Genomic DNA, 20807 nt, shown 5'->3' with positions numbered 1-20807 from the left:
CCCCTATATATTGTTTAGCATGACGTAAGATGGTATGGAATACCCCCTTTGGCCAGTTTGGGTCAGCTGTCCCGGGTCTGTCCCCTCCCAGCTCCTGCTGCACCCCTAGCCTGCCTGCAGGCAGGACAGCGTGAGAAGCTGAAAAGTCCTTGGCTTAGTGTAAGCACTGCTCTGCAACAATTAAAACAGCAGGGTGTTATCAACACTATTCTCATCCTAATCCAAAACATAGCACCCTACCAGCTACTAGGAGGAAAATTAACTCTGTCCTAGCTGAAACCAGGACATGGTCATAGGCAACAAATTACATTAATCTCCCTACGCTGAGTCTATTTTGCCTGTGACGATAATTGTTGAGTGATCTCCCTGTCCTTATCTCAACCCTTAAGACCTTTTCATCATATTTTCTCCCGCTTTCCCTTTGAGGAAGGGAAGTGAGAGAGTGGTTGTGGTGGAATTAGGCTGCTTAGCAGGGTAAAACCACCACAGGGGGGTCTGCTACAGGCCACCTGATCAAGAAGACCAAGCAGATGAGTCCCGCTATATACAGATAGCAGCAGCCCCACATTCACAAGCCCTGGTCCTCATAGTGGACTTCAACCACTCCAATATCTGTTGGAGGTATGGCACAGCAGGTCATAGGAGGGACACTGGGGCCAACAGCCAGGAGTAAGAAGGCAAGGAAGCCAAGCAGTTGAGGTCCCTCTCTAGGGAAAGGGTCATTGACAGAGAAACTAGGAGAGAGGCACAGGTTCTCAGCCTCTGGAGGCGACTCCTGTCAGGCGTGAAAGAAAGGTATCCCTTCCATGAAGATATTGTATATCAATAGCTAAGTGGACCACCATGGAGAAAGGTCTCCAGCACCTGAGAGAATTAGCTGTGCTGGAGGTGGTTTAAAGTGATTTGGACAATCACCAGACACCTAAAGATCCCGATGAAGTCCAGTGCACACCATCCACTTAGAGAAGTTTGTACGGGGTACACCATCATCACATGCCATTGCAGAATTGGAATGATGGGATGGGACCAACAGTGGATGCTCTGTCCAGGCAGCTTCAGCAATATGAAGAAAATCTCTCTGCCCTACTATAGGCCTGCATCTCAGCTATGGAGAAGCTGTCCCAACAGGTCCACCACCTTGAAGAACATATATCTCCTTCCTAACTCAGATGGAGCAATATTTCAATGCTCCATTGCCATTGCTGGAACTGTGCATAGCCTTGCGACTGCACACAGATCTCCAATTCTTGCTGTTTGTTTCCCATACTATGTACATTAGTATACAAGCATATCAGGGAACTGAAATGCTTATCTCTCATGCTGCATGTGTATTTATAGAAACACTTGAGATGTCTTTCATTCAACTCAGCCTCTTGAGGGGAAGACTCAAGGACCTCCCCAGCATGCAGTTCCTCAAAAATTGGTGTGCAGTCAAATCCAGTTTAAAGCCCCGTCAATCAGCCCTGCTAACTCCTGGGCAAAAATCCTTTTCCCCCCTCAAAAAAAGGTGCTCCCCATCAGGAGTCAGTAGTCTCGACATCATGTAGACCTTCCCATGATCAAGAAACTTGAAACTGTGTTGGTGGCATCAGCCTCGGAGCCACGTATTGATCAGCTGGGTCTGCCTGTTCCTTTCAGTATTGATCCCCGCTACTGGAAGGATGGAGGAAAACACTACCTGTGCATCCTTCAACCAGTTGCCCCAAAGCCCCTTTTGATTGCTCTTGGGCTTCTCTTTGCCACCTCATCCCTGACAACTTGTAAAACATTCAATAAAGGGTAATAATCAGAGGGGTGTACCAGGCAAGTGACTTTCTGAGCGACATCTCTTACCTGTGCCCCAGGGAGACAGCAGACTTCCCTATGGGTCATGTCTGGACGACAAATTGATCTTAATCAGGAGTCGACTCCTTGAGTGAATTCTGGATGCCTGGGGAGACCCAATTCTGCTAGGGGAAACAAGAAGATCCCCTAACAAACATGTCTCAAGGATGGCACTTCCTGAACTTGGAAGACAGTAGCATTACTTGCTTTTTTTTGGAAATATACAAAGGAGGGAAATGTTTATTAGATGACTTTCACATTATTTAAATCATGAAATATTTGCATTTTGTATCATATATTTACATATATGATCTGTATTTTCTCTCTATATATATTTTATCAAGCCCATCTGATATATAATGCCTTTAACAAAGGCTCCACTGTATCTCCGTACTGCTTAAACTATGCTTGCCTGAGCAACTTTGAAACTTTGGTATGGACGAAAAGGATAAGAAAACCTTAAGCTTTGTTAATAGTATGCACAAATAGATCAGAAGCCTTGGGCCTTGCTGAGTACTGTGATTAAAACCCGCTAGGACCAGTTTAGGACCAGATAACTGGGAAAAAGAGATGAACCATCTGGGGTGTCCCACACTATGCATGCATTAAGGTAAGAGTTCAACTAGAGGACACCAAGAAAACAACCACTAGAGGGTCTCAAAGACCCCTAAAGACCACAGACCCATTTAACAGCACATGCCCAAAGGGGCAGACACTACGTAAATGATTTCAGGGTAAAGTATTAAATACGTATATGTCTTATGGGAAAACTTTTGCATATGTATATGCCTGCAGTGCATATAAGCTGAAGAGTTTTTGAGCCAGATATGCACGCTAGGAGGAACTATCACCCGTGCATCCAGCGCTGCAATAAAAAGAAAGCCTGCTTTCTAAAACTCCAAAATTGGGTCTGAGAGAGTTTCTTCGACTGGCTTTTATGGTAACATATAGAGGACATGGGACAATTACTTCATAGTTTGCATTGGCTGCTTGTGCATGCTTATAAGCATTTCCACTGTCTGCAGCAAAAACTATTCTAATATTTGCTGTCTACAAATTCCTGATACACAAAAAATGCTCACAAATACCACAAGGAGGAGTGAATATGTCTGGAATTAATTTTGTAAGCATTTAAACAAAAGTATTCATGGAAACTCAGTTTCATTTTTCCAGCTACAGTCAGATTCTGTGCACAAATAATTTTTAAAACCCAAGGGAGTTACAAGCATAAAGAGGGAGTTGAGTTTTTTGTTTTAAACTCTACCTTTCAGATTCCAGCACTGATTTTTCTTTTCTGAAATTTAAAATCCTAACTGTCAAAAATGTTGTTCCCTCAAAAGTGTAACAATGACACCACCACAACCCGCCCCCCCTCCCCCCGTCCCACAAATGCACACATCAATAGATCAGAGTAAAACTGCAATGGAATCGCACATCAACATGTTTGTCTGTCTTTCTAAATCATTAATTAAGTTTTCATAGTTGACAGGTTCATGTTAAGATCCAGAAATTTTTATGCATTACTTCATATATATTATCGTGCATGTACAATACAACAAAATAACCAAGGAGTCCTGGTTTTTTATCTTTTTTTTTTTTTTTTTTTTTTTTTTTAATTTTCTGGAAGGCTTGCATTCTCTGAGGTGCTCCTAAAAAGAATTCAAGCAACCAGTAAGTCGACTGTCATGCAACTGTAATCCCCAGTCTACTTTTTAGCTACTGTGACCAAGGGCCCAGATCACCACAGCACAGCTGGGTAATACTGTTTTAGCTTTATTGAAAAAACAGTTCTTGAGCTGTGAGAGACTATAATAAAGCTAAAGCCAGGCAAGACAGGAAATGTAAAATCAAAGACAGAAGTTAGGTTAAAAATAAGAAACTCGAAGACCAAAGAGAAAAATACCAACATGAAAAGTATGAAGAATTGAATGAGGAAAAAAAAAAAAACAAAAAACACCCAAGAATATGCATATTAAGCAAGGCTGAGGATCAGCCTGTTTCTGGGTTGAGAAAGACTGACATATCCCCACCTGACTGACAGCTGTCCAGACAGCAAAGACCCAATGGGGGCTTGATCTGTTGGAAAGATATGATAAGCTATTGAACTAGCATGTGTGTGAATGAAAAGCCCAGCATCCCCAAGGTTTTTTCATTATGATTAATTCATGGAAATTCTGCATAGTAGAATGTAAAATTGTACACAGCATGTAATATCTTCTGTGAATTTCTTTACTTTTTTCATGTTATCTATTTTTCCTTTTTTTTTTTTTCTTTTTTTTTTTTTTTTTAATTTTAGGCTGGACATCAGGAAGAGGTTCTTCACTGAGAGGGTGGTCGCACACTGGAACAGGCTCCCCAGAGAAGAAGTCACTGCACCAGGCCTGCTGGAGTTCAAGAAGCGTTTGGACTGTGCACTTAGTCACATGGTCTAAAATTTTGGGTAGACCTGTGTGGTGGCAGGAGTTGGACTCTGTCGTGGTTTAACCACACAGCTGTTTGCTCCCCCTCCCCCCTCCCTCTTTGGGATGGGAGAGAGAAATGGGAAGGTGAAGTCCGTGAGCTGAGATAAAGACAGGAAAATAATAATAACAATAATAATAATAAAAATAATGATGATAATAGTACCACTAATAATAATGTGTATGAAACAAGTGATGCACAATGCAATTGCTCACCACCCGCTGTCCGATGCCCAGCCTAACCCTGAGCAGTCTGGCCCCCCAAACCCTCGCTAGCCACCCCTATATATTGTTTAGAATGATGTCAGATGGTATGGAATACCCCTTTGGCCAGTTTGGGTCAGCTGTTCTGGGTCTGTCCCCTCCTAGCTCTTGCTGCACCCCCAGCCTGCCTGCGGGCAGGACAGAACAAGAAGCTGAAACGTCCTTGGCTTAGTGTAAGCACTGCTCTGCAACAATTAAACCATTGGGGTGTTATCAGCACTCTTCTCGTCCTAAGCCAAAAAATAGAATTCGACCAGCTACTAGGAAGAAAATCAGCTCTGTCCTAATTGAAACCAGGACATCTATCCACCCCTTATTCCATACCATTTATGTCCTGCTCAGGTTACACTCTTTCCCATACATTCTAATTAATCACCATTTTCATCTAGGATATATATAGTAATCATGGTAATGATGACATACAGTATTATATAATAATTGACACGATACAATTCAACTCATGGGCTATTCTCACCCAGTATTAAATCCCCTTGAGGTACACACTGGACCTCTCCATTCTTTTGCATTACCCACCAAGTAATACAGAATACAGGTGGTGGCCAGATACACAGAAAAAGCTCCACAAGATGGGGGGATGTAGTGAACAGTCACTGGGGACCCTCCTGTTATAAATGAGGTCTCAACTCAATCTGAATTTTGTAATATTTATAAAAGAAATATTTCTAAAAGGTATAAAAGCTATAAAAGGTATGAAAGGCATCAAACATTCTAAATATACAGAACATTGCTTTACATACTAAACCCGAGTATGCCTATACATACGTACAATCAGGAAAGGTAACAAACAATCCTTTAAGTTCTATGACTTAACAGTCTCCATTTTCCATTCCTTTTCTTGATTACTTAACAGTCTCCACTTTCCATTCCTTTTGAACAATATGTCTTGCTTTAAGTTGTCAAGCAACTCGGCCTTCAGGCCTTATGTATCCCGTTCTTCCCAGATTGAAGAAAAGCATATCCATCTCCTTTTCAAGGCCAATAGGCCTGGATCAAAAGGCACGTTCAGGTCATCAGGGGGCGAAACAGCAAAAGCCTTCGATGGCTGTAGCAGCAGAGGGGCCGATGGCATAGCAGTCGGATCAGTAAAGGAGCCCGCAGCTCCCTCACTGTCTGGCAAGCCACACATTTGTGATTGTGGCTCCATGTGGCTCTTTAAGGCCTCAGAGATTGCTCGCCAGGTGCCGAGCAATACCACTGCAACCTTGTCGTTTTTATTTGCAGAGTCCCACACCTTGACCTCAGTTTGGTCCCATATTTCAGGCTCATAAACAGTCCGATTGTTAATAAGGAGAATAAGCTGTAAGGTTACCAGGACAGTCTTTGTTCCTAAGGACGTATGATTCCCCATCAGCGGCAGTTGTGTGCACAGGTCCGCTTCTCTCAGCTCGAGCTTCTCTCCAGCTCCGGTGCGCCTATTTCCAGCGACTTTCAGTACAAGCTTCTCTGAGTGGTTTGCTGAGTCTGGCCGAACCTATCTTCATGAGGCAATCAATGTGCCTGTTCCCGTCCTGGTCTCCGTTCTGCTAGCCTGTTCCTCCACCAGGGGCCTCTCCATAGGCCGCAGGGGGGCTTCGGCTCCAGCACCTGGAGTGCCTCTTCCCCTCTGCTTCTGCTCTGACTTTGGTGTCTGCGGGGAGGTTTCTTGCTCCCCGCTCTCCCAGCTGCTGTTGAGCAGCAGGTTTTTGTTTGTTTGTTTGTTTTCGTTTTCTTGGATGTGCTCTCACAAAGGCACGGACTGTGTTGCTCATGGCTTGGCTCTGGGCAGCGGAGGGCCTCTTTGGGGCCGGATGAAATTGTCCCTTATCTGCCACGGGGAGGCTTCTGGGTTTTTCTTGCAGGGGCTGCCACAGCAGCCCACCTCCCCGAACCTTGCCACCAAACCCAATACATTGGGGCAGCTAGGTCATTGCTGGCTTGTAAAGTATCAGGGAGTAAATTAGCTAATGAAACCCTAAACAGTGGTGGGGGTAGAAGGGGCTGGGATAACAGTACCACTTTTGGTGGATACCAAGCTAAGACTAGGGGATAAAATGATCACTGAGCAATTATTGAGCAATTATTATAAACAAATTTTGTAGGCGACTCCCTTCTAAAGCGGGAAAAGGATGAGGTTGAGGGTCTGGACAGTAGTCCAAACCCGGGAAGCAACCCTGCAAAGCGTGTCAAGACTGGGGGAAGTACTGAGCATAGGGATTGGGGCTGGGCGGAGCACTGCATCACAACCAACGCTACATAAAAAGAGCGGAGAGTCCTGGTGATTGGGGACTCCTTGCTGAGGGGCACTGAGGCTCCCATTTGTCACCCAGATAACCTATCCAGAGAGGTGTGCTGTCTTCCTGGGGCACGTGTCAGAGACGTTAGGAAGGCTCTGCCACAACTTATTAAACCGGAGGACTACTATCCTCTTGGTGTCATTCAGGTTGGATCCCAGGAAGCTGCAACTAGAAAAATGAGGAATATTAAAAAGGACTTTGCATCCCTGGGAAGGTTGTTGAAGGGATTGGGGATGCAGGTAGTGTTCTCCTCTGTCCTCCCTCTGGGTGACCGGGACCCAGAAAGAAGGAGGAGAACGGGACAGGTGAATGGCTGAGTGGGTGGTGTCTGGACCAAGGCTTTGGGCATTTTGATCTTGGGCAGCCCTTTGAGAAGCCGGGTATATGGGCTGCTGACCGACATCAACTCAGCAAGTGAGGCACAAGGGTGTTGGGGAGAAAGCTCTCTGGACTGATTACCAGGGCTTTAAACTAGGTTTGACAGGGGAAAGGAGGGAAGTTAGAAGTGACAGAGAAGGGCTGGGGGAAGTTGTCATTGCTGTCACTGTTGAAGACAGTAGGGAAAAAACTCTGAGTTGTCCTATAGGATCGTCCAAGGGCTCCTCAGAGAAGGTAATGATCCCGATCCCCTGTCCAGTATCTTCTTCTTGCATCCCTCTAGGGGTAACTGTGCCTGCTGCTTCCCTAATGTGCCTATATACCAATGCGCAAAGCATGGAAAATAAACAGAATGAGCTCGAGATCTGTGTTTGGTCGCAGGGCCATGATCTCGTTGCAATCACAGAGACGTGGTGGGACAGCTCACATGACTGGAACACTGTCATGGAGGGCACTCAGACGCCCTCCATGGCATCTTTAGGAAAGACAGGCTGGGGAAGTGAGGGGGGTGGGGTTGCCCTTTATGTGAGGGAGCCCAGTGTACCCAGATCCACCTGGGGGAGGGTGAAGGACAAGTGGAGAGCTTGTGGGTGAGAATTAAGGGGTGGGCTGGTATGGGGGATACTGTTGTGGGGGTGTACTACAGGTCACCAGATCAGGAGGAGGAGGTAGATGAGGCCTTCTACAAGCAGCTGGTATAGCCTCATGATCACGGGCACTGGTTCTCACGGGGGACTTCAATGTTCCAGACATCTGCTCGGTAAGCAACTCAGCCAGGCACGTGCAGTCCAAATGGTTCCTACAATACACAGAATCACAGAATCACAGAATTTCTAGGTTGGAAGAAATACGTTGAAGACAATTTTCTGACGCAGGTGGTGGAGGAGCTGACAAGGCAGGGGGTGCTTCTGTACCTTGTCCTTACCAACAGGGATGAGCTTGTTAGGGATGTGAAGGTTGGCGGCAGCTTGGGATGCAGCGACCATGAGATGGTGGAGTTCAAGATGGAACTTAGTGGAAGAAGTAAGGCTAAAAGCAGGATTGCAACCCTGGACTTTCAGAGAGCCAACTTTGACCTCTTCCAGGACCTGCTTGGGAGTATCTCATGGGCTAGGTTCCTAGAAGGCAAGGGTGCTTGTGCGAGCTGGGCTACATTTAAACAGGACTTCTTCCAAGCTCAGGATCGGTGCATCCCTAAGAGTAGGAAATCGGGGAAGGGGGTAGGAAACCTGTGTGGATGAGCAAGGAGCTCATCAGCAAAATCAAAAGGAGGAAGAAGAAGTTCTATGAAATGTGGAAAAAGGACCTGTCCTCTTGGGAGGAGTATAGATGTGTTGTCAGGGCCTGCAGGGACGCGATGAGGAAGGCTAAAGCCCACCTAGAGATGAGGCTTGCGAAAGAGAGAAAAGGTAATAAGAAGGTTTTTTTAAAGTATGTAAACGCTAAAAGGAAGACTAGGATAATGTGGGTCCCTTGCTGAATGAGGGGGGTGTCCTGGTCACGGGAGACGCTGAGAAGGCATAGATACCAAACACTTTCTTTGCTTCAGTCTTTGCTTCAAGGCCTCTCCCCCAGGACTCCTGGACGCTGGAGGGAGGAGAGAGAGTCTGGAAGTGGAGCTCTCCCCCCTTGTTGACAAGGGAGTGGTTCGGGAGCATCTGAGTGGGCTCAACGCACACAAATCTATGGGCCCTGATGGGATGCATTCACGTGTGCTAAGGGAGTTGGCAGAGGTGATTGCCGAACCGCTCTCTATCATCTTTGATAGATCATCTTTGAAGATCCTGCAGAACAGGAGAGGTGCCTGAAGATTGGAGGATAGCCAATGTCACTCCGGTCTTCAAAAAGGGCAAGAAGGAGGATCCGGGAAACTACAGGCCAGTCAGTCTCACCTCTGTCCCTGGAAAGGTATTGGAGCAGCTTGTTCTGGATGCCATCTCCAAGTAATTGGAAGAGAAGAAGGTTATGAGGAGTAGTCAGCATGGATTCACCAAAGGGAAGTCATGCTCGACCAACCTCATAGCCTTCTATGATGGCATCACCAGCTGAGTAGATGGGGGGAGAGCAGAGCATGTCATCCACCTTGACTTTAGCAAGGCTTTTGATACTGTCTCCCATGACATCCTACTAGCAAAGCTGAGAAAGTGTGGGATAGATGAGTGGACGGCAAGGTGGGTTGAGAACTGTCTGAGTGGCCGAGCTCAGAGGGTGGTGATCAGTGGCACAGAGTCCGGCTGGAGGCCTGTGACTAGCAGTGTTCCCCAGGGGTCGGTGCTGGGTCAGGTCTTGTTCAACATCTTCATCGACGACCATGAAGAGGGAATAGTGTCTGCACTCAGCAAGTACAATAAAGACACAAAGCTGGGAGGAGTAGCCGACATGCCAGAAGGCTTTGTTGCCATTCAGCGAGAGCTGGGCAGGAAGAAACCAAATGAGGTTTAACAAGATCAACTGTAGAGTCCTGCACCTGGGAAAGAACAACCGCACATATCAGTCCAGGCTGGGGGATGACCTTCTGGAGAGGAGCTCTGAGGAGAAGGACCTGGGGGTTGACAACAGGTTGACCATGAGCCAGCAGTGTGCCCTCATGGCCAAGAGGGCCAATGGGATCCTGGCGTGCATTAAAAGGAGCGTTGCCAGCAGGTCAAGGGAGGTGATCCTCCCCCTCTACTCTGCCTTGGTCAGGCCCCACCTGGAGTACTGTGTCCAGTTCTGGGCTGCCTGGTACAAGAAAGACAGGGATCTCCTGGACAGAGTCCAGTGGAGGGCCACAAAGATGATACAGAGCCTGGAGCATCTTCCTTATGAGGAAGGCTGAGACCTGGGTCTGTTCAGCCTGGAGAAGAGAAGACTGAGAGGGGATCTTATTGTTTACGAACCTTAATTGTGGGAGACAGAGAGATTTGGCCAACCTCTTTTCAGCAGTTTGTGGGGATAGGACAAAGGACAACTGCCACAAAATGGAGCACAGGAAGTTGCACAGCAACATGTGAACGAACTTCTTCACGGTGAGAGTGACGGAGCACTGGAACAGGCTGCCCAGGGAGGTTGTGGAGTCTCCTCTGGAGATATTCAAGGCCTGTCTGGACGCTAACCTGGGCAACCTGCTCTAGGGAGTTGGACCCGATGATCTCTTGAGGTCCCTTCCAACCCCTACAATTCTTTCAATTATTATTCTTCAATTATTTACCTTTCTTTTCTATCCTAAGAAACTGTCTTTATCTCACCCCACAAGCTTTCACTTTTTTTTTCCCCAGTTCTCTTCCCCCATCCCACTGGGCCGGGGAGGGGGGGAGCAAACAGCTGCTGGCCAGGTTAAACCACAACGACATAGAGCATCAGCTTAAAAATTCATGAAATTATGCATGTGGGAACAAAAAATGTTATTTTTGCACCAGAATTGGTAACATAAGCATAGGAAGTACCAGACTCGCTGCTTCTTGGGAATGCCCAATGTACTGGGGGGGGGGGAAGGCGGAGAAAGGCAAGTACTAAATTGATGTTCAACAGAAAAGCATTTACTGGGTCAATAAATAATGAGGGAAATTTTATCTGTTCTACACCAAGGAAGCCACTGGGGAGTCCAGGCAATGTGTGACGCTGTATTAAGAAAATATATATGTGTAGGCATGTATATCATAGCTAAGCGGGTGTGTAATATTTGCATAACCTGCCAATGAGTGAATACGAAGGCTCTGTGGAAACAACCTCTGGGTGGACGGGACCCAGGACTTTGACCTTTTCAGAGCATACAAGTATATCTTACTGAATTACCTCAAGTAGGTAGATTTAAGTAGTTGTTAGTATTATCTGACTGTTGTAGTTTAACCCAGCCGGCAGCTAAACACCACACAGCCATTTGCTCACCCTCCCCCCTCCCTCTCTGGGATGGGGGAGAGAAATGGGAAAGTGAAGCCTGTGATTTGAGATAAAGAGAGTTTATTAAGACAGGAAAATAATAATAACAATAATAATAATAACAATAATGATGATAATAGTACTACTGTTATAAATGAAGTCTCAACTCTGAATTTAGTAACATAAAAGAATATTTATAAAAGGCAAGTAAACAGCGCTGGGCACGCGGGGAGTCTATGCTCTACCAACACGCACACCCAACCGTCGAACTTTCCAAATATATATAGGACATTGCTGTTACATATTTACAAGAAACCCGAGTATGCCTATACATATGGATATCCTATCCCCGCTTCATATTATAATTCTCTTTGTGGTGGTCGTTGTGGGTGAAAGGCTCACGGTTTCCCCATCACCATTAGCAACCTTTTGTTCCAGACTGCAGGAGCGGCTTCGACTGTCTCCCTCTTCTTCTGCACGTGCTCTGCCCACCACAAGGTTCCCAAAAGCAACAAAACGTGATTGCTTTGCCCCTTTCGTTAACACTTGAAACCACACTAAACAATAAATGTTAACAGTTTTAACCAGCAACCCCCCCAGCAACTTCCATGCCTTAACAGAGGGGAAAACAAGCAATCCCAGATGGCAGGGCGTTGCCTCAATCACCCTTCTTTATTTCCTCTAAACTCTTTACATTCCTGATGACCTCATCGTTAAAGAGTTTGATGTTATTACCAACCACGAGGCTTTCCGACCCCCATTGCCACATTCCCAAATCTCCCCCTTCTTTATTAATATCAACCATTTTTCTGACACGAATTACCACTCCATATATAACACTACTAATAATAAAGTGTACAAATCAAGCGATGCACAATGCAATTGCTCACCACCCGCTGACCAATGCCCAGCCTAACCCCGAGCAGTCCAGCACCCTCCCCCGGCTAGCCACCCCTATATATTGTTTAGCATGATGTCAGATGGTATGGAATACCCCTTTGGCCAGTTTGGGTCACCTGTCCTGGGTCTGTCCCCTCCCATCTCTTGCTGCACCCCCAGCCTGCCCATTGGCAGGACAGAGCAAGAAGCTGAGATGTCCTTGCCTTGGTATAAGCACTGCTCTGCAACAATTAAAATATCGGGGTGTTATCAGCACTTTTCTCATCCTAAGCCAAAACATAGCATTCTACCAGCTACTAGGAAGAAAATTAGCTCTGTCCTAACTGAAACCAGGACAGACTCGATGATTGTTATGGGTCCCTTCCAACTTGGCAGATTCTATGATTCTATGATTCTATGATTCTGATTATATGCATCATATACAGGGATTTCAGGAAAGGATCATTGCTGTCAGGCCCAGCAGCAGCAGTAGAATAGGAATGTGAAGTTGATCTCTGTCCTCTGTGTAAAATAACAGTGGTATTAAAATAACAAATAGATTTGGATTATATTTGCCCTTTTCCTTGCATAAGAGAACTTAGTGTGCCATTTGGACAAAGGGATGAGAACAGGAACTTGAGTTGCTACCAGTGGAGAACATTTTTGCAACGTTAGCTGAAAATGCCTGGATTTTTTAATTACTTTTTTTTGCAATCTAAAGCCTAATCTCCTTACTGAGAAGGTTTTGTTTGTTTGTTTTTCTCTGCTCTCATGAAGTCTTGAGCTGAAGAAAACAAGGAAACCTTGAAGAAAACAGGGAGATTGGTAGCCTTGAACTAGCAGAAGCAAGGGAGATAAGGGATGAAAGACTACCCTAGACTTCGGGAGAGCAGACTTTGGCCTCTTCAGGGATCTGCTTGGTAGAGTACGATGGGACAAAGCCCTAGAGGGCAGAGGAGCCCAAGAAATCTGGTTAATATTCAAGGATCACCTCCTCCAAGACCAGGAAGGATGCATCCCAACAAAGAAGAAGTTGGGCAAAAACACCAGGAGGCCTGCATGGATGAACAAGGAGCTCCTGGCCAAACTCAAGCAGAAAAAGGAGGCCTACGGAGGGTGGAAGCAAGGACAGATAGTCTGGGAGGAATACAGAGAAATCGTCCAAGCAGCCAGGGATCAGGTTAGGAAAGCTAAAGCCCTGTTAGAATTAAATTTGGCCAGGGACATCAAGGGCAACAAGAAAAGCTTCTACAGGTACATCAGTGATAATAGGAAGACTAGGGAAATTGTGGGCCCTCTCTGGAAGGAAACTAGAGACCTGGCTATCTGGGATACAGAGAAGGCTGAGGTACTCAATGACTTTTTTTGCCTCAGTTTTTGCCGGCAAGAGTTCTAGCCACAAAGCCCAAGTCCCAGAAAGCAAAGGCAGGGACTGGGAGAATGATGAACTGCTCACTGTAGGAGAAGATCAGGTTTGAGACTGTTATAAATTAGACCACACAATTTACTGGTCTATTGAAATTATTTTATTAATCAAGTAAGCAGACACAAGCAAAACAGCGCTGGGCGGCTGGGGAGTCTCCGCTCCGCAACAGCACGCAACTTCCCTTTCCAGGGTTGCTGTTTTATAGCAGTCGAATTCCGGCTTATCAGGACTTGTTGAACTGGCTGAGGCTGCGCAGTCTATTGTTGAGAGGGGGGTCATTGTTCCTCTGCTTCGTGTTCAGGTGGGGGAAGTGAAGCGGCAAAAAGGATGTCTTGTGGTAAGGAATTTCACAGAGTCTGTTTTCACTCAAGGATGTTTACCCAACACCCCCTCCTGCTATCTACTTGCTTAATCCTCCCCCTTATCAAGGCCATTAAATTGTACAACCTTATCTCCTCAGCAGATTCTCCAAATTCCTCAAAGACAATGAACAAACCCCCACAGAGACCAGATAAGGAATCTGAAGGTGCACAAGTGCTCTGCAGCAACTAAAAACTTCAGTATGTCATCACCACTGTTTTCATCAAAAACCCAAAACACATCATTGTATGAGCCTCTACAAAAAAAAAATAAATTAACTCTGTCCCAGCCAAAACCATGACAGTCCATAATAAGAAAGACAAAGAGCTTGCACTTCTCTTTTGTGATAATTGTGATGTTTTGGGGTGTTTTAATCTTTCTTTGCTTTTATTTTTGTAATAAACCACTAATAGGCAAACAGAAGTATTTGCAGTATAAGAAGTTTTATCTTTATGTGATTGTTTCACTTGGCACTCCCCCCAAGTAAATCTTAAAGTTTAATGACCAACTATATATTAAAATTCAAATATATATATATTTTTTGGTATCTTGACAAAATAGAAAACTACAAGAAAACATGAAGAGAATCCATTCTATCACAAACTATGCAACATTATGGCATGTAAGAATTATGTATGAATGTGCAATATGATATTTTTCTTTAAATAAACTTTTTGTTAGAAAATTAATCCATTAATGTTAGAAAAATGATGCAGCTCATTTGGTGAGAGTAACCTATGATTAGTACTCCAATTAAAACTGAAAGCTGTCTTAGGCAGTAGACATCTATGCTATTACTTATGTGTTGATGTTCAACCCCATTTGTCAGACCAGGTAGTTTTTTAAGGAATACTTTCTATAGTGCATTACCACTTGGTAAGTAAATCCCATAGCTTCTAGTCAGAGAACAATTAAATGCTGTATTTACTAGTTCTGATTCAACCCAACAAGACAATTTGATCAAAAAATGTACATTACTGAAATTGAATGAGATCAGATATATCCTTTGTCTATAGCAAAAATCCACTATAGTTTTCACTTTGGGTTTGTACATAGCGGCTGCTAAGATAATGTTTTAATAATGTATCAGACGTGCTATAAATTGTGTGAAATAAGAATGAGAAGGAATAAAGAAAGTGTAGTTGTGCAAGGTTAATATACCCCCATTTATTTGTAAATAGCAATGTAGCAAGGTATACAAGCTTGGAAGTCTTCTATTTCAGTGGGCTTTGAGACATAGCATTATATCTTGTTTCCTGACCTTTCAGCATAAATAGTAGTGTTGTTTGGTATTGACACTAAGACAAGCAGAAGATCATGCATCTGCAGTAACTTCCTATTTATTTATACATCCTACTTTGTGATGCTCTAGGTGTCCTCTCCTCCTCTTCATCTAGCTTGGTGGACTGAGAGACAAACATTGTATAACTATCCATGTCGCTAGCCTTCCCACAGCTCTCTTCTTATTTTAAAATTATGAATAGGTCCTCTGTCAATGAGACCAGCTAAGGAAGCTAAAGGTGCAGAAATCAATGAGACCAAATGATATGCATCCACAGGTTCTGAGGGAACTGGCAGATGTAGTTGCTAAGCCACTATCCATCATATTTGAGAAGTTATGGCAGTCTAGTGAAGTTCCCACTGACTACTCTGTCAATGTAGCCCTTCCATTTACCGGTTTTGCTTTTATTTTCAAGCAGTTAATGTGGAAAATAGACACATATTCTCTCCCCACCTAAAAGAAAATTGCATAATTTGGCTGTACAGATTGTTATATAGGTACTGCTACTGAAGAAGTATGTCTATTCCTTATGCATAGGAACAGTTTGTTTCAGCTATGGAGTTATGCTGATCATAAACTGATTTTTATTTCCATCTGTTGTTTTTCTGTATAAGGAAATCTAAACCATTTCAACTTTTTCAGTTTTGTTTTCTTACTAATAAAATATAACTGATCATAATTCATGAAATATCTAAAGTGCTTATCATGGTAATATCTGATGTGTTCCTTAGGAATTATGGGAAACTCAGTCAGAAGTAATTAACAAAACAGCTTTGAAATAGTTTTATAGAAGGGTGACATCTTACAACAGACTGGGTTCATGATTTGAGGCTGTTGTTTCAAATATTTTTAAACTAACATTTGCTATTGATGATAATTAATTTGATCTTTGTTTTACCGTTTTTCCTCTTGTTTCTCAAATAAGTACAAAGAAAAGGAGATTTCTTCCCTGGGATCAGGTTATAAAAAAGATGAATATTCGCAGAGTATTTTTTAAGTGCATTACTACATATATTTTTTCTTATTTTCCACATCTTGCACTGAAGGACCCTGTACACACTGTGCCATTGCAGCAGTTTGTCTATGAGAAGTTAAAGGCACAGCAGGAATTACTGGGAGAACAAGGTTTCCATGCACTTAGGGAAACCATGGATACAGAAGTAGTTGCACAGCTACAAGAACTTTTACAAGGCTTCTAAATTAGCAGAAACAAGATTTTATATATCCAATTTCCCTTTCAAAGATATGAAAAAAATCTAGCTTTCCCTCTTGTATGGAAGAGCCTACTGAAAGCTGAAAATAACGTGTTAAAAAAGAAAATAAAAAGCATAATGTTGTTGTTTGCTTTCTTTTTCGATTTTTTTTTCTCCCTGTATGGTTGAAAGAATAAATTTAAACTGTCTCCTGGCTGGAATTTACAAACTGTTTTCATGACTGTGTGCAATTTTTTTTTTTTTATTTTTCCGTAAAGAATGATAAATCGTATAAGGAAATACGTATATTTTTTTCCAATTTTTATTTCACAAAACTTGGCATTGTGGTTAGCAGCTATTAAACTGATGTAACACTTATAAGAATTTTGTTTTAACATGCTCTGATCAGATCTGTCGTTATCTCAGCCCTTTGTTCGCCAAGTTGTGTGCCAAAAAGACTGTTGTGGTTTAACCCGGTGTCCTGGTTTCAGTTAGAACAGAATTAATTTTCTTCCTGGTAGCTGGTGGAATGCTGTGTTTTGGCTTAGGATGAGAAGAGTGCTGATAACACCCCGATGTTTTAATTGTTGCAGAGCAGTGCTTATACCAAGCCAAGGACATCTCAGCCTTTCGCTCTGTCCTGCCAACAGGCAGGCTGGGGGTGCAGTAAGAGCTGGGAGGGGACAGACCCAGGACAGGTGACCCAAACTAGCCAAAGGGGTATTCCATACCATCTGACGTCATGCTAAACAATATATAGGGGTGGCTAGCCGGGGGGAGGGGGCCGGACTGCTCGGGGTTAGGCTGGGCATCGGTCAGCGGGTGGTGAGCAATTGCATTGTGCATCACTTGTTTGTACATATTATTAGTAGTAGTACTATTATCATCATTGTATTATTATTATTATTATTATTATTATTATTATTATTATTATTATTATTTTCCTGTCTTATTAAACTCCCTTTATCTCAACTCACGGGCTTCACTTTCCATTTCTCTCCCCCGTCCCAGAGAGGGAGGGGGGAGGGTGAGCGAACGGCTGCGTGGTGTTTAGCTGCCGGCCGGGTTAAACCACGACAGTCTTTTTGGCGCCCAACGTGGGGCTCGAAAGGTTGACATAATGGCAGATCTGACCAGAGTGTGTTAAACTAAAATTGGTATAAGTATTAGACCTGCTTAATAGTCACTTGTCATAATGCTGATTGCTTTAATCTCAACTCTGCTGCGCCTGTTTTCCAAATTGAGTATTATAGCACGTTATTTTCCGTATGTGCTCTCTGTCATGTTGTTTATCCTCTCCGGGCCCTGGTTTCAGACCATTATGGTACTGTGTGTTGTATCAGTGGCTTATGAGATGATGAAATATCTGGCCATGACTCTAACCTGGTATTTGTACTCATTAACATCTTCGACTCTATACTTTGGAAACTGTATTTTGGAAACTATTAGCAATTATACCTATTGTTTTTTTCCATTAGGGAGTCAATCTGTGGAGGGGAAAGGGGAAGATAATTTTTCTTACTTGATCACTCTCCCTTTCTCCTTCACCACCCCTATATCCTCCTGGATCACTCTCCCTTCCTCCTTCACCACCCTCTTACCCTCCGAGTTTATTACAATAGCTCTCCAAGATATTGAATATTCTTGGGATACTCAGACCAACATAGTCTTGTTGTTCTGCCTCCTGAATGCACTTCAGATTCTGCTTAAAGTTAAACAACTACTTAGGAAGCTCATCCGGAGATCTGCCCAGAGGCAGTATAGTTGTGGGTGGCAGGGAGTATGGGAGGATATGGGCAGGCATCTAGAGCAGTTGGCATCCCCAGTGTTTTGGAAATTCACCCCTGAACAACTGCAAAATCCTCAAAAACTGGCAGAATGCTTGAGAAAAAGGTGTCACGATTCTGGCAGTTCCAAAGTAACACAAATCATTGTAACATGCTGGGGCCTGGCTCATGCCTATCGAGCTGCCATGGATACTGCTATCAACTTAGTGACAGACCCTGCGGCCACTCCAAGCCCTGTGACAGATCCAAAGGCCACTGTGACCCCTACGGTGGACTCTGCAGCCGCTCCAGTCCCAGTTCCTGCAGCCGCTCCAGTCCCAGCTTCTGCAGATGCTCCAGTCCCAGTTCCTGCAGCCGCTCCAGTCCCAGCTTCTGCAGATGCTCCAATCCCAGCTTCTGCAGCCGCTCCAGTCCCAGCTCCTGCAGCCGCTCCGGTCCCAGCTCCTGCAGCCACTCCAGCTTTGGTTCCTGCAGCCGCTCCAGTTCCAGCTCCTGCAGCCGCTCCAACTCCAGCTCCTGCAGCCGCTCCAACTCCAGTTCCTGCAGCTGCTCCAGCTCCGGTTCCTGTAGATGCTCCAGTTCCAGCTCCTGCAGCCGCTCCAGTTCCAGCTCCTGCAGCCGCTCCAACTCCTGTGGCTGGGTCAGAGAAACGAGCTGTAGCAGTGCAAGCTGCCCCTGTAGAGAAGGTGAAAAAATGGTATAGAGATTCAGGTCGTTTAGAACGCAGAGAGTCTTCTGCCAAATCTAGGTATAGAGACGACGGAGACGAGGACGACGCTGGGCCATCAAGGATTCCGAAGGAGGAAGATGAGGATGCCGAAAAATCAACAGTAACTACCCGAAGCCTAAATGAGCGTGAGTTACGAGATGTGCGGAAAGATTTTGGTCGCTGTATAGGTGAGCAGCTTGTCACCTGGCTGCTCTGATGCTGGGACACTGGAGCCAATTGTGTGGAATTAGAGGGCAGGGAAGCCAAGCGACTGGGATCCCTTGCTAGAGACGCAGGCATTGACAAAGCAATTGCAGATAGAGCACAATCTCACAGCCTCTGGAGGCGTCTCCTCTCAGCTGTGAGGGAAAGGTATCCCTTCAAGGAAGAACTCGTATGTCTACCAGGCAAGTGGACCACTATGGAGAAGGGAATCTAGTACCTGAGGGAATTAGTCCTACGGGAAGTGATTTATGAGGATCCAGACATCAGACAAACATCCAAAGATCCAGATGAAATCAGGTGTACACGACCCATGTGGCGGAAGTTTGTACGGAGTGCACCATCATCATATGCCAGCTCATTGGCAATAATGGCCTGGAAAGAGGATGAGGAACCCACAGTGGATGAAGCGGCTAAACAACTCCGGCAGTACGAAGAAAGTCTCTCCTCTTCCTTACAGGCCTGCGTCTCAGCTGTGGAGAAACTTTCTGAAAAGGTTCTCCAACTGGAAGAGAATCTATCGTCCTCCCCACCTGAAGCAACCAGTGTCCACCGACAAAAAGAGAACACTTGGGAGAAACTTTCTGAAAAGGTTCACCAACTTGAAGAGAGATTATTCTCCTACGCACCTGTACAAAGCAGTGTCTCAGCTATCAGGGGTAGGCGTTCATCCACACAAGGAAGACGATACGGTGGGTACTCACCCCGTGCCACCCTGTGGTTTTACTTACGAGACCATGGAGAGGACATGAGAAAATGGGATGGAAAATCTACCGCGACCCTAGAGGCACGGGTACGTGAGTTGCAAAAGAAAACAATCAAGAAAAAGGGATTCTCTGAAAAGTTTGCTGCTCCAACTTCCAGCAGACAGTCCTTCAAACACAGAAACGAAGAAGATTCTGACCAGGATTAGGGGGGCCCTGCCTCCAGCCAGGGGGAGGAAAGGGACAATCGAGTTTATTGGACTGTGTGGATTCGATGGCCTGGCACGTCAGACGCACAGAAGTATAAGGCTTTAGTAGACGCCGGTGCACAATGTACTATAATGCCATCAAGCTATAAAGGGACAGAGCCCATCTGTATTTGTGGAGTGACAGGGGGATCTCAGCAGTTGACTGTATTGGAGGCTGAAGTGAGTCTGACTGGGAATGAGTGGGAAAAGCACCGCATTGTGACTGGCCCGGATGCTCCGTGTATCCTTGGCATAGACTATCTTAGAAGAGGATATTGCAAGGACCCAAAAGGGTTCCGGTGGGCTTTTGGTATAGCTGCCTTAGAGACAGAGGGCATTAAACAATTCTCTACCTTGCCTGGTCTCTCAGAGGACCCCTCTGTTGTGGGGTTGCTGAGGGTCGAAGAACAGCAAGTGCCAATCGCTACCACAACTGTGCACCGGCGGCAATATCGCACTAACCGAGACTCCCTGATTCCCATCCATAAGCTAATTCGTCAATTGGAGAGCCAAGGAGTGATCAGCAAGACTCATTCACCTTTCAATAGTCCCATATGGCCAGTGCGAAAGTCTAATGGCGAGTGGAGGCTAACAGTGGACTATCGTGGCCTGAACGAAGTGACGCCACCACTGAGTGCTGCAGTGCCGGATATGCTGGAACTTCAGTACGAACTTGAATCGAAGGCAGCCAAGTGGTACGCCACAATTGATATCGCTAATGCATTTTTCTCCATCCCTCTAGCAGCAGAATGCAGGCCACAATTTGCCTTCACTTGGAGGGGAGTCCAATATACTTGGAATCGGCTGCCCCAGGGGTGGAAACACAGCCCTACCATTTGCCATGGGCTGATCCAGTCTGCGCTAGAGCAGGGGGAAGCTCCTGAACACCTGCAGTACATCGATGACATCATTGTGTGGGG

Source organism: Aythya ferina, assembly GCF_964211825.1.
Source record: "Aythya ferina genome assembly, chromosome: W".
Taxonomy (NCBI): Eukaryota; Metazoa; Chordata; class Aves; order Anseriformes; family Anatidae; genus Aythya; species Aythya ferina.
This window is presented reverse-complemented; position numbering follows the sequence as displayed.